The 12,832-nt window shown below is 44.3% G+C and overlaps 1 protein-coding gene across 1 annotated transcript in view; it reads left to right on the forward strand.

Annotated features, from left to right (window-relative positions):
- The window catches only part of pbl (epithelial cell transforming 2 pebble), a 501,682-nt gene that overhangs the window by 207,215 nt on the left and 281,635 nt on the right, over positions 1-12,832 (forward strand). The window lies entirely within an intron of this gene.

Below are 12,832 nucleotides of genomic sequence, written 5' to 3' on the forward strand. Positions count from 1 at the left end.
CTCTCTCTCTCTCTCTCTCTCTCTCTCTCTCTCTCCTCTCTCGTGTTATACAATACTTACATATAGATGAAGAAACTAAAATTAGTTTTCTTAGTGTCAATTAAATACGAAACGAAAAAATTATGCCGAGTTTACATCCATTTCAATCGTTGCTAAAAATACGGCATCTGATTTCATCAGCAAACCACTATTATTTGGGAAACATCATTTTATTTTAGAAAATTGCTACTCTTTAAATAGTTAATTGCACATTAAGAAAGCGTGTACTTTTGTTTTTAAATTTCGGGTGTGTTTTAAAAATAGAGTATTGTTGACTTCTTTTTGTTTTACTTTTGGCTGTGATTAGATCAGCTGACGTCTAGCTGCCGCTCTTGAGAGTGTACGAATACACTAACAAAGTATCGTTTATACCATCTCTTAACTTATTCAAACCATCAATACAGTTGATATTACATAAGCACCAATGTGTTATAACCTATCAAATTTTTTTGTTTATTACATTTAAAGCAACACACACACTCTCTCTCTCTCTCTCTCTCTCTCTCTCTCTCTCTCTCTCTCTCTCTCTCTCTCTCTCTCTCTCTCTCTCTCTCTCTCTCTCTCTCTCTGTGGGCTACTTTTCACTACCTCCCATTCCTTACCTCTCTCTACCTCTCTAACAAATGATATCTTTGTTGCTCCTCAAAGTTTCATTTATATTGAAATTCAATCATGATTCAATTTTCCTTACTTTCTCCAATCTCGCACCATCGGTCACATCGCGGTATTTTTGAGATTTCTGGAAAATCCGCGATATACGTATATACATGCGTTATGAAAAAAATCCGCGAAGTGGTGAATCCGCGATGGTCGAACCGCAAAGCAGCGAGGGATCACTGTATCAGCTGATTCTTCAAAGAAAATTTAAAGGTCCATCTTGACCCTTGTGAGGCCCAGAGAAACTTTTTATTCATGTTACATTGATGACAAGACATCGAAGGAACAACATCACAACAGTAAAGCGTTGTATTTCAAATACAAGGCCTGCCAAGACCTGTTATCTACGCATAAGTATAGAAAACGTACTCGTACGTCCATGGGGGTAAAGGGATGGGTTATTAGGAACGTACCCGTACGTCCTTTTGGGGGTGAAAGTGTTAAAGTATTTTTGTATTCTATTTTTCAATTTCAGAAGCATTTTGGTTGTGATCAGCTGATCTCTAGGTCCCCCTACCGTATCGAGAGATTACGCACATACGAATAACAAAGCATATCTTTTATATATTTTCTCAAATATTTTCATGATTATTATTACATCAACACCAATGTGTTGTAGGATATCATAGTTTTCCAACTGTACACATCACTAGTAAGGCCCCATGTAGAATACGGAGTCCAATTTTAGGCTCCAAGTATTCAGAAGGACTGGAAGCAGTACACGCTAGGGCCACCAAACTAGTTCCAACACTAAGGCAATTTGGATATAGACGGAGTATGGGACGTTTGAACTTTACTTGATCCACAAACTAGACAACTAAGGTGACAGTTGATAGAGGCATTCAAAATTCTTAAAAGAATAACAAATATAGATACAAACTGGAATTGAAAAGATACAACACCATTCAGTATTGCAATTCCTTTGCATACAAGATAGCAAAAACTTATAATAGACTTCCAGCTTATGTAGTTAACAGTAACATGGTAAATGAGTTCAAGAATAAGTTAGACAAGATCATAAGAATTCTCTAAATGCTTAAACTAAATCATTCTACCAAAGAGCAAATGGAGTCTCGGCGGATGGATTAAAATGTCTTTGAGACATCCAAAATCCTTGTCGCTCCTTGTAATCTCTCTCTCTCTCTCTCTCTCTCTCTCTCTCTCTCTCTCTCTCTCTCTCTAAATTGTACAGTCTAGAAAGGGGAAAAGAACGCTACATGATAATACAAGCATGGAAGCAAATCAAAGGAATTGCTGGAAATATCATTGAGCTAAAAAATATCATAAAGGGCAAGCCAAGGTAGATTAATAGTGCCCAAAACTATACCAGGAAAACTAATGAAGGCGCACAGCAACTATTTAATGCGCTGGCAGCTCATCTAAGAAACATATCAGGAGTGAGCGTTGATGTGTTTAAGAATAAACTCGATAAATACCAAAGATGGATCCCAGACCATCCAAGACTGGAAGATGCAAAATACACCGGAAGATGCATTAGCAACTCTGGTGGATATACGAGGTGCTTCACACTGAGGGACCTGGGGGAACCCAAACATATAATAAGGAAATAAGGAACTCTCTCTCTCTCTCTCTCTCTCTCTCTCTCTCTCTCTCTCTCTCTTTTTCTCTGTATGTCGGTGAGTGAGTACACTTGTGCGACCAGATAGATATCCTGATTTAATGCGGATAACAAAAGGCCATTGAGTGGATTTAATGCGGATAACAAAAGGCTATTGAGTGCAATATAGCTACAAGTTTTCGTGAATAGTCGGTGATTAGTTTGAGGTCAGAAAAGTGGGATAAAACGTTGGCATAGGATAGTTATCTAGTGAATTCAAAGCTTGGAGGGACATTGCTGCAATCAGCAAAAGTAAATTTCATGAGTTGACGAAACAAGAACTCGACCATCTGATAACAGAGGTCGCTAGTAACTCCAACCAGTGTGACGGAAAAATATTCGCAGACATATTGAAACAATATGATCCAACAAACTGGAGCAAATCTGCGGAAATCATCAGCAAAATAATAGAATAAATTCCAAAGAAGATCCAAGTGATAAAGAGACTTATAAAGAAAGTCTACATCAATCGACACATTCCATCAAAGAACAATTAGAAGTCCAATATGGTGAATATGCTGATTGATGCATTGGGAAAAAGAATGCCAAAATGGTGCAATACATGTAAGATATGGTATTCCATTAATAAAACTCAACAACTGATTAGAAAATGCGATGCCTGCCATGTTCCAACACACCCTACATTTGCTGAAATACAGCAAAAAATAAAAAATAGAGACACAAAGGTATTCTGCTCAACATGCTTAGTCTGGATAGAAAATATAATTAAGTCAAAACTAAATCTGCAAATAGTTGAAGAAGAAGAAGAAGAGAAAATGGACAGGATATGTGTAAGGATGCAGAGGAAATCATTGATATAACTTATGATGCCATCCAACAACATACTTACGAAGAAATAAATTATCAGATGGAAACAAATAATAGACCCAAGAGACTCTACCCGGACCTACATACTTTTAGGGAAGAGCAAGAACAAGAAAAAAAAAGAAAAAGATATAGTCTGCAATTTGCTGAAAAGAGGGAATTGCAGATTTGGCGAAAGATGCTACTAGAAGCATCCAAAGATATGCCATAATTATGAAATATATGGTAAATGCGCGTATTTAAACGGATATGGAGACGAATGCAGAGATCTCCATCCAAAAATATGCAAAAACCTAAAAGAAGGAAAAGGATGCAATTTCAACAAAAAATGTCGATATATGCATCCTGCAACCATGAATGAAAGTGAGAAAACTCAGCAAACTGAAAAGAAAAATTAAAGCAAAAATAAAACAAAAAAACAAGCCGCGTATATACCGAGCTATGCACCAAAGGCCCCGTGATATGAGGCCTTTCAACCCAAATATGCACATTTAGAGCCCAACTACAAAGAATGCATCTATAATGCAGGGATTGGTGCAGATATGGGGATAATTGCAGGTATACACACAAAAATAGATATGAAGGCGAAAGAGCAATTATAATAGAAAAGTTGGATTTTTTAATGGCAGAATTCCTGGAAATGAAGAAAAGAACATCATATCAGAACAGGAAGGAAGCATGGGAAAATCCATATTACTAATATTAAATAATGGGGATGAAACACAAACCATAATAGTGATGAATGCACAGGGTTTAGTCACGAGTAACTCTAAAAGAAAAATAAGAGTTCTTAGAAGAACTAAACCAAATTGAAAAAACAGATGCATTGGAACCTCTACATATGATTGTCCTAACATACGAATTTTCCAACATCCGAAGTAAAATTTGACCAAATTTCTGCCTTGACACCCGAAGTAATGCTCCAACATCCGATGTAGATCTTGTTTACGCCGGTAGATGGCAGCATGTAAGAGGGACACCATTGAGCGTCGAGTGCTCTGTTCTCTGTTCTTGTGTGTATCGTGTGGTTGTCCTCTGTTTGGCCTGTTATTAAGTGCTTATTTTCTTCCTTTTCTCACATTTCCTTTTTTATTTCACCTATAATCATGGTGCTTAAGAAGCTAAGTTTCAGTACAGGTAGTGGTGAGAAAAGGAAGAAGGCAATTCTTTCATTAGAATTGAAGCAAGAAATTATAGAAAAACATGAGAGCAGTGTCCATGTGAGTGATATGGCTAAACAATATGGCCGGAATAGGCCTATGATCTCGACGATCATCAAGCAGAAGGCAGCCATTAAAGTAGATAAACCATCGAAGGGGATCACCATTATTACAAAAATCGTAGCAATACCCTGGAAGAGATAGAACGCCTTTTGTTGATAGGGATAAAGGACAAAGAGATTGTTGGCAACGATCATTTGTGAGAAGGGCCAGTGGGATGAACAGAAAAAAAGAAAAAAGTGAAGCAAAGAAAACTAAGATAGCATTAACAAGCTCTTTTGAAAAGTCTTCTCTCTTTTTCTGTTTCTCTTTAAACATAGCATTAACATGTTCTTTAAATAAAATCTCTCTCTCTCTCTCTCTCTCTCTCTCTCTCTCTCTCTCTCTCTCTCTCTTCTCTCTCTCTCCCTCTCCCTCTCTCTCTCTCTCTCGTTCTTCTTCGTTGTTATAGTGTTAGAGACGTCTATTTTTTTTCCGAGAGAGATAGAGAGAGATTAAAAAAAAATGTGTTTAGAGTACATATGATTTTTAACAGCGTCAACGAGTTGAAAAACAATTAAATGTAACTAAGAAAGTAATAACAGCTAATCTTAATTCCTTTATTAACTAGAACAAATATTGATACAAACACACTCGTGTGCGTATGCACAAACACACACACAGGTGCAAGAATTGCTTCGCAATAAGAAACAGATGGTCGGGGAGGAGGTAGAAATAGTGACTGTGATAACGTACCGTAACTCATCACTGAAAGTGATGAAAATTAAAAATCAAAAGAAAAAAATGTAAAAAATATGAAATATAAATATAAAAAAAAAAATAAATAAGCTAAGTTAGATTAAAGTTTCCGTAGTGTAAGTTACGGTACATTATCGCAGTCACCATCTCTACCTCCTCGCCGATCGTGTCTCCTCCTGCGTGTGTGTGTGTTTGCGCATACGCACACGAGTGTGTTTGTATCAATATTTGTTTTAGTTAATAAAGGAATTCAGATTTGCTGATATTGTTTTTTTAGTTACATTTAATGGCCTTTCAACTCGTTGATGCTGTTAAAAATCATATGTACACAACACATTTTTGTTTAATCTCTCTCTCTCTCTCTCTCTCTCTCTCTCTCTCTCTCTCTCTCAGAAAAAATTGATAGACGTCTCTAACACTAACAGTGAAGAAGAACAAAGAGAGAGAGAGAGAGAGAGTGTGTATTTATTTAAAGAACATGTTAACACCATGTCTACCTTCTCGCCGATCGTCCGTCTCCTCCTGGCGTAGCAAATCCTACACATGCGTTGGCCTGTCTCTAAGGTAAAGTGACAATAAAACACATTTTTTATTTATTATTTCTTTATAATTATCTTTTTTACATGCTTTCATATTATGCAGTTATGTTATTGTTATTTTGTAATTATATGTAGTAATTTATTAAGGAGTTAATATAGGTTTGTTCCAACACGAATATTTACCGAGAACTATTTTTCTTGGAGTCACTTGGTGATCTCTCTTTCTCGACCAAGGTTTTTGGCGCCGTTATCCCCCCACTCCGTTCTCTATATAGGCCTACCCCCGCCGCCAAAGAATGCGCCCCGAGGGCAGGATTAGGGCAGGTCACTGCTTCTCTGGGCCATTCTCCTCATTAAGTTCTTGGTCGTGAGGTGTTCACACCTCACTCTCAAGTCTCTCTCGATCCTTTGTGCGCGTTTAGTTCCAAGTGTTCCCAGCGTGGGGACTTGTGTTTTTTCGCAGTGTGCTTTCCTAAGTGTTCCTGTGCGTTCACTTTTCAACCGTGTGCTTACCCGGTGTTTAATTCATTTCCTTAAGTGCTTGTGTCGTGCGTTGTGTGCGTTCAGGAACAGTATTCCTTGATTTCCTTCAAAGAATTAATAGCTGAAAGGAACAATTTTACAATAAATCATTCTTCCTCCCCTTATCCTCGGTGTTAGCCGTGTAGGGGCAGCTCATGTTCCCCTTCAACCACGTGTCAGGACTACTGGTCCTGGAACGTAGTGCAGTGAGTGCACTTCGGCACCAAGAGGAAGAATACATCCAAGAGGCTCGTAGGAAGACGAGCCTCTCCTCGCCACTTAATTCCCGATGCCTCGTCGAATAGAGATTCTTATACAGCCATCTTCCCCTACCCAGAGTAGGGGACGAGGTAAGTCAGTTGCGGGGAAGTGCCCATTGCTCTTCCCCAGGAGTTTGAGGGGGTGCGGTATAGCACCAAGAAGAAGTAGGCGACGAAGGGTTCGCCTAAGAAGACTAGCGCCGGGCGTCTCGCCTGACAGAGCTTCCCTACCACCCTCTCCTACCAGAGTAGGAGACGAGGTTGGTTTATTTTGAAGAAGATAACTCTTAAGAAGTAGTTCGAGGTAAGTACTACTTTCGAGAATGTGTGGGGAGACGGAGTCCTGGTGCAAGCAGGCCACGTCTCCTCTGATGACCCCATGTGGGGGAAAAATGTCCCTAATTCTTCTCCAGTCTCTTAGCGTATTTTTGAGTCTCTTCTGCAGCCGAGGGCCTCGCCGAGAAGGAGCCTCCCAGGTCTGTATTGCAGCGTTCCCCGGACCGGGAACCCAGGGTTTTTTCTCACCACGAAGGCCATCCTCCAGACACAGATATAACCCTCGCAGGGAGAAATGCGAGAAGGCCTCTTCAGGCAGGCGTAAGACCGCGAAGCTTCCGGTTCACCCCGCCAACGGGTGTAACCGGGCTTCTTTACGGGCAGCCTGGCCGAACCAGCACAGCTGGTTCGGCCCTCGGACTTAAAAGGAACGGTTCCCTCCGTCGGGTCAGCCCACGGGGATCCGCGTCCGCGTCCCCCAGCCCACCAGCGGGTGTAACCGGGCTTCTTTACGGGCAGCCTGGCCGAATCAGCACAGCTGGTTCGGCCCTCGGACTTAAAAGGAACGGTTCCCTCCGTCGGGTCAGCCCACGGGGATCCGCGTCCGCGTCCCCCGGAGAGAATACACGAACAGTAGTCCTCGACGGTACGGCGATGCTGGTTCTGACCCCGAACCTGGTGCGGAGCTCCCCGCCGGGGAAGACCGGTACCACCGCAAGGGAGTGCCTGGTGTTCCAGAACCGAAGCGCCCGGGGAGTGCCCGGTGACCCGGCTCCTCGAGATCAAGCGGTAGGAAGGACTCTACAGGTAAGCGTAAGTCCCTGAAGCCTCCGGTTAACCCCGCCCAGCGGGGGAAACGCGCTTCTTGTCGGGCGGCCGGGCCGAACCAGCCCGGCTGGTGCGGCCTTCGGGTCAGAAGGAACGGTTCCCGCTGTCGGGTCAGCCCACGGGAACCGCATCCTCGGCACCCAGAGCCCTTGGGCCGACGAGAGTCCCCGCTGAACCAGCGTTGCCTGCGTTAACCCAGGCCCCTGGTGCGGACGTCCCTGCAGATGAAATCCAGTACCTCGGCAGGACGGCGCCCCTGGCCTCAAAGAGCTAGACGTCCAGTCAGCGTGCCCGGTAACCCAGCTCCCCGGCCCCAAGCCGAGTCCTCGGCTGACGGAGAGGAGCGCTCCCTGACGGAGCACTCCGTCTATAGGAGAGTGGTTAGCCTTTGCAGAAGGCACCACAAGTACCGGAACCTGCAACTACGGCTGAAGTTTCCTGGAAGTCAAGCCTTTTTGAGGATCATGCAGACTCCTCCCAACCTAAGACGTCCCTAGCACTTCCTCTAACCCGAGATCTAGTCCTAGAGCAGGGGTATGTCGGCAAAGTAGTGGCCAGCAATGCTGGGGTCCTCCAACCTTTAAGGTGGGGTCAGCAGGACATCCTTAGTCAAGGCGTTTCAGACAGTAGAGCCTCTTCGGCCCCAGTCTGGTTCTCGCCAGCAGAAGCCTCCATGATGGAGAAAATGTCGGGGACTTAGTAAACGTCTCCTCTTGGCTGGACTGGTGGGCTTACACTTTGGGAGGTGTACAAGCCTCCTTTGACCCCGAGGACCCTGTCCAGCAAGGCCTTCAACCCTTAGGTTATTGACATATCAGTCTCTCGCACTAACAGCTAACTGGGTGTTCTGGAAGCGAGACACTGTTCTGGCGAAGGTGTCTTGGAAGGTACCAGACAGGGAGACGCGAGCCATTCGCAGCTTTCCCCTGTGGGGAGAGTCTCTGTTTCCTCGGAAGGAACTAGAAGCCATAATGGAGAAGGTCTTGAAAAAGAAGGAGGCTAACGTCCCCAGACCTACGACTCCTAGGAGACCGTCCTATAAGAGGTCCGTCTCGGATAGTGCCGCGACACCCCAAGCCTCTACCAGCACTACGAGGAGAGAAGCCCCCCTCTTCCTCCTGGTCCGCAACGCCTCAGCCCCCCCGCAGGGGAGCTCCAGCGCCCTCTAGCTCCTTCAGGTCGGGTTACTCCGCCTCTAGGGGAGACAGATCAGGCCTCCCCTCTAGAAGAAGATAAGAGTGGGAGGCCCCCTATCCCCGCCCAACCCTCGGGTTGGAGGATGACTTGGATGTCATTGGCAAGCATGGAGGGCTCAAGGAGCAGAACCTTGGACAGTGTCCGTACTAAAGAAGGGCTACAGACTTCCGTTCCTAACGGAACCACCCACGCTTTTTCCGGCCAACCGGATAGAATGGCTAGATCCCAAAGACCCGTTAAAGAGGACCGCCCTTCAAGAGGAGGTGTCGTCCATGCTAGAGAAGGGTACCATGGAAGAAGTTCTTCTCCCAGGTCCAGGTTTCTACAGTCGCCTATTCCTGGTGGAAAAAGCGACCGGGGGGTGGAGACCGGTTATAGATCTGTCAGCTCTCAACAGGTTCGTCAAGAAGACGGACTTCAAAATGGACACTCAGAATTTAGTCCTGCTGTCCTTGAGGGAGAAAGATTGTAGGATGACCATCGACCCCAAGGACGCATACTTCCAGATTCCGGTCCACACCTCGGGTCGGAAGCTCCTCCGGGTGAAATAGGGTTCCCAGATCCTGCAATTCAGGACCCTTTTTCTTTGGTCTGTCAACAGCGCCCCAAGTGTTCACGAGAGTCTCCACGGCTGTCGCAGTGGGGGCTCACGAACGAGGCATCCGCCTTATCAAATACCTGGACGACTGGTGGCTTCTTTCCGCCTCAATGGTCCTCTTGGAGGGACAAGGGAGAAGTCTCCTCCAGTTTTGCAAGGATCTGGGGAACTTAATCAACCCGAAGTAGTCAAATCTATCCCCATCCACCGGAATGAACTACTTGGGAATAACATTAGACATCTTTCGGGGAAAATTTTCCCTTCGGAGGATAAGATAAGAAACCTCAGGCTCATTAGTCAGCCGTTCCTGTCAGAACACCCCAGGAGGGCGGAAGACGGGCAGAGGCTGATAGGTCACCTGGTCTCATTGGAGAACCTAGTTCCCCAAGGGAGGGTAAGGCTCAGATCCATCCAATGGAATCTCAGGAACCTCTGGTGACAGACGGATTCGCAGGAGGTGCTAATCCCAGTCATTCCAGACACGAGACCCTCCCTAGAATGGTGGCATTGCCAGTCGAACTCACTCAAGGGGACGACCTTCGGGACCGGCCCTCCCGAGTTACTACTGTTCACAGACGCCTCCAACCAGGGATGGGGAGCCCTTCCCCTCGACGAAACTGCACGAGAGACCTGGTTGGAAGGGGAGAGGCAACTCCACACAATGTCCTGGAGTTGGAAGCAGTCCAGAAGGCGTGCCTACACTTCGCAAGTCTGCTAAAGGGGAACACCGTGGCGTGGATGAGCGACAACGCCACGGTAGTGGCCGTGGTCCGAAAATTCCACCCACGAAAATTCCACCCACGAAAATTTCACCCATGTGAAATTCCACCCACGAAAGTTCCACCCATATTTTCTATTTTTTTTATTTTTCATTTATTTAATCATTAGACCAAATGAAACTTTGTTTATTTCATATCAATAACTGAAGGTTTAAACGTTAACAAAATTTTTTACTATATATATATATATATATATATGTATGTATGCACACACACACAGATATATATATATATATATATATGCACACACACACACACACATATATATATATATATATATTATGGGTGATTATTTTAAACAACTATCTTCGTTAAACAATCACCATCCTACAGACTAGTATTGAAACAGATGTTTGTTTATTTTAAAGAACTATCTTCGTTAAACAATCACTATCGTTGGTGTCCAACGTGGAAGAGGTGAACGGAGACGGAGAGTTGAACCTCTTTTCCCTATCGAAATGTGGAATGTACATGAGCGTACTCTAAATAACGTACCGAGGACAAACAATCATGTGGAAGGTTTTAATAGTGCTCTAAGAACGTTGTTAACAAGTATCCATCCAAATTTATGGACACTTTGCTCATCACTCCAAAAAGAGGAAGCTCTAACCCAAACTAAAATTATTCATTTAAGACGAGATGACGAGGCTCAGAAAAGAAAGAAATATAAGTCTATCAATGAGAGACTTATAAATCTTGTAGAAAATTATGAGCCATCATACATATTAGAATTTCTGAAAGGTATAGCACATAACTTGCATGGTTAAATAAATTTAATTTCTTTTGTTTGAATTTTAATTTTGCATAGGTTGCAATACGAAATGGATACAATCAATAGATATTATTTTATGTATTAAATATTGTCTGTTTCCTTTACCATATGTATAACAGTAATTTCAACCTCACTTTGAATGGATACAATCAATAACTATTATTTTATGTTTTAAAAATTGTTTGTGTTTCCTTTCCCATATGAATAATAGTAATTTCAACCTCACTTTCAATGGATACAATCAATAAATATTATTTAATGTTTTAAAAATTGTCTGTGTTTCCTTTCCCACACGTATTATAGTCATTTCAACCTCACTTTTATGATTAAACATACATGAAAGACAAGATGTAGAAATTCTTTGTGGGTGGAATTTCCGTGGGTGGAACTTGACGTGGGTGAAATTTTCGTGGGTGGAATTTGGTGGGAGGAATGTTCGTGGGTGGAATTTACATAGCACCGGTAGTGGCATACATAAAGAAGCAGGGTACTTGTAATCGAAGGAGTTGTGCGATCTCACCATAGAGAGTCTAGATTGAGTGGAAGAAAATCAAGGGGTGATGTTAGCAAGGTTCATTCCCGGGAAGAAAAACGTTCTGGCCGATGGCCTCAGCAGAATGGGCCACATAGTAGGGACAGATGGTCCCTTCTCCCAGGAATAGCCAAGCTCATCATTCAACGCTGGGGTTCCCCGGTGGTTGACCGCTTTGCAACAACCTCAACGCCCAACTCCCAGTCTATTGCTCCCCTGTACCAGACCCGAAAGCATCCTTAGAAGACTCTTTTCAGCATAAGTGGGACAATCTGGATGTGTACGCCTTTCCCCCTTTTCACGTTAATAAGACAAGTGCTCAGCAGAGTAAAGACGGCCCGAAACCTACAGATGACTTTGGTAGCGCCCTGGTGGCCGGAGAGAGAGAATGGTTCGCGGATCTAAAAGACCTATCGAGTCAACCGCCGTGGCCTCTGTCCGTCAGGTCAGACCTGCACCAGCCTCACTTTCTCAAGCTCCACGACAGGCCACTCTCCCTACGTCTTCAAGACTGAAGTCTAAGAGCGGCTCCTGAAGAAAGAAGGATATTCTTCCTCCTCGGCTAAGAGAATGTCTCTATTCCTAAGAAAGTCGTCAACCGCGGTCTACCAGACAAAATGGACCTCCATCGCGAAGTGGTGCTCTGAGAGGCACATTAGACCTCTTAAGGCCTCTGTCCTAGACATGGCAGATTTTCTAGTGTTTCTCAAGGACAAAGCGGAGATGTCAATCCCAGCCATAAAAAGGGGTTCGGGCGGCCTTAGGCCAAGTCTTCCTCCTGAAGGGCATCGACCTGGGGGCCTCGAGACACATAGCGATGCTTGTCAAAAGCTTCGAACAGTCTTGCCCCCCTCAGGCGGGAAAGGTGCCCCAGTGGGACTTAGGCAAGGTCCAGAAGATGATGTGTCGTTCCCCCTTTGAACACTTGAAAGATATCGTGAACAAAGATCTCACCCTCAAGGCCGTCTTCTTGCTGGCCTTGGCTTCCGATAAGAGAGTGGGAGAGATCCATTGTTTGTCATTCGACTTCTCTCACTCCGACCAGGTATCAGAAACCTCTTCGTTTCCACAGGTGTTAATAGGAAGCAAGTTTCCAAGAACACCATTTCCTTCTGGCTGAGACAAGTCATCGCTAGAACCTATGAAGAGGATAAGATGGCAGTGCCAGGCACTCCCCGGACCCATGACATCAGGGGTCTGACCACCCCCTTGCCCTTTGAGAGAAACATGGCGGTGAGGCAGATCCTACAGACAGGCACTTGGTCGCACCAGTCAACCTTTACTGCCCACTACCTCAAGGGTTATTCAAGGAAATCCTTGGACGGGTTCTCCATTGGGACAGCCATGGCCGCCCTCCGGGCTGTGTAGCGGTAAGGCCAGAGGCTGTACCCAACGATGAACACATTCTTCGCGACTACATCCGGAAGAAATC

The sequence above is a fragment of the Palaemon carinicauda genome, chromosome 9 (assembly GCF_036898095.1).
Source record: "Palaemon carinicauda isolate YSFRI2023 chromosome 9, ASM3689809v2, whole genome shotgun sequence".
NCBI lineage: Eukaryota > Metazoa > Arthropoda > Malacostraca > Decapoda > Palaemonidae > Palaemon > Palaemon carinicauda.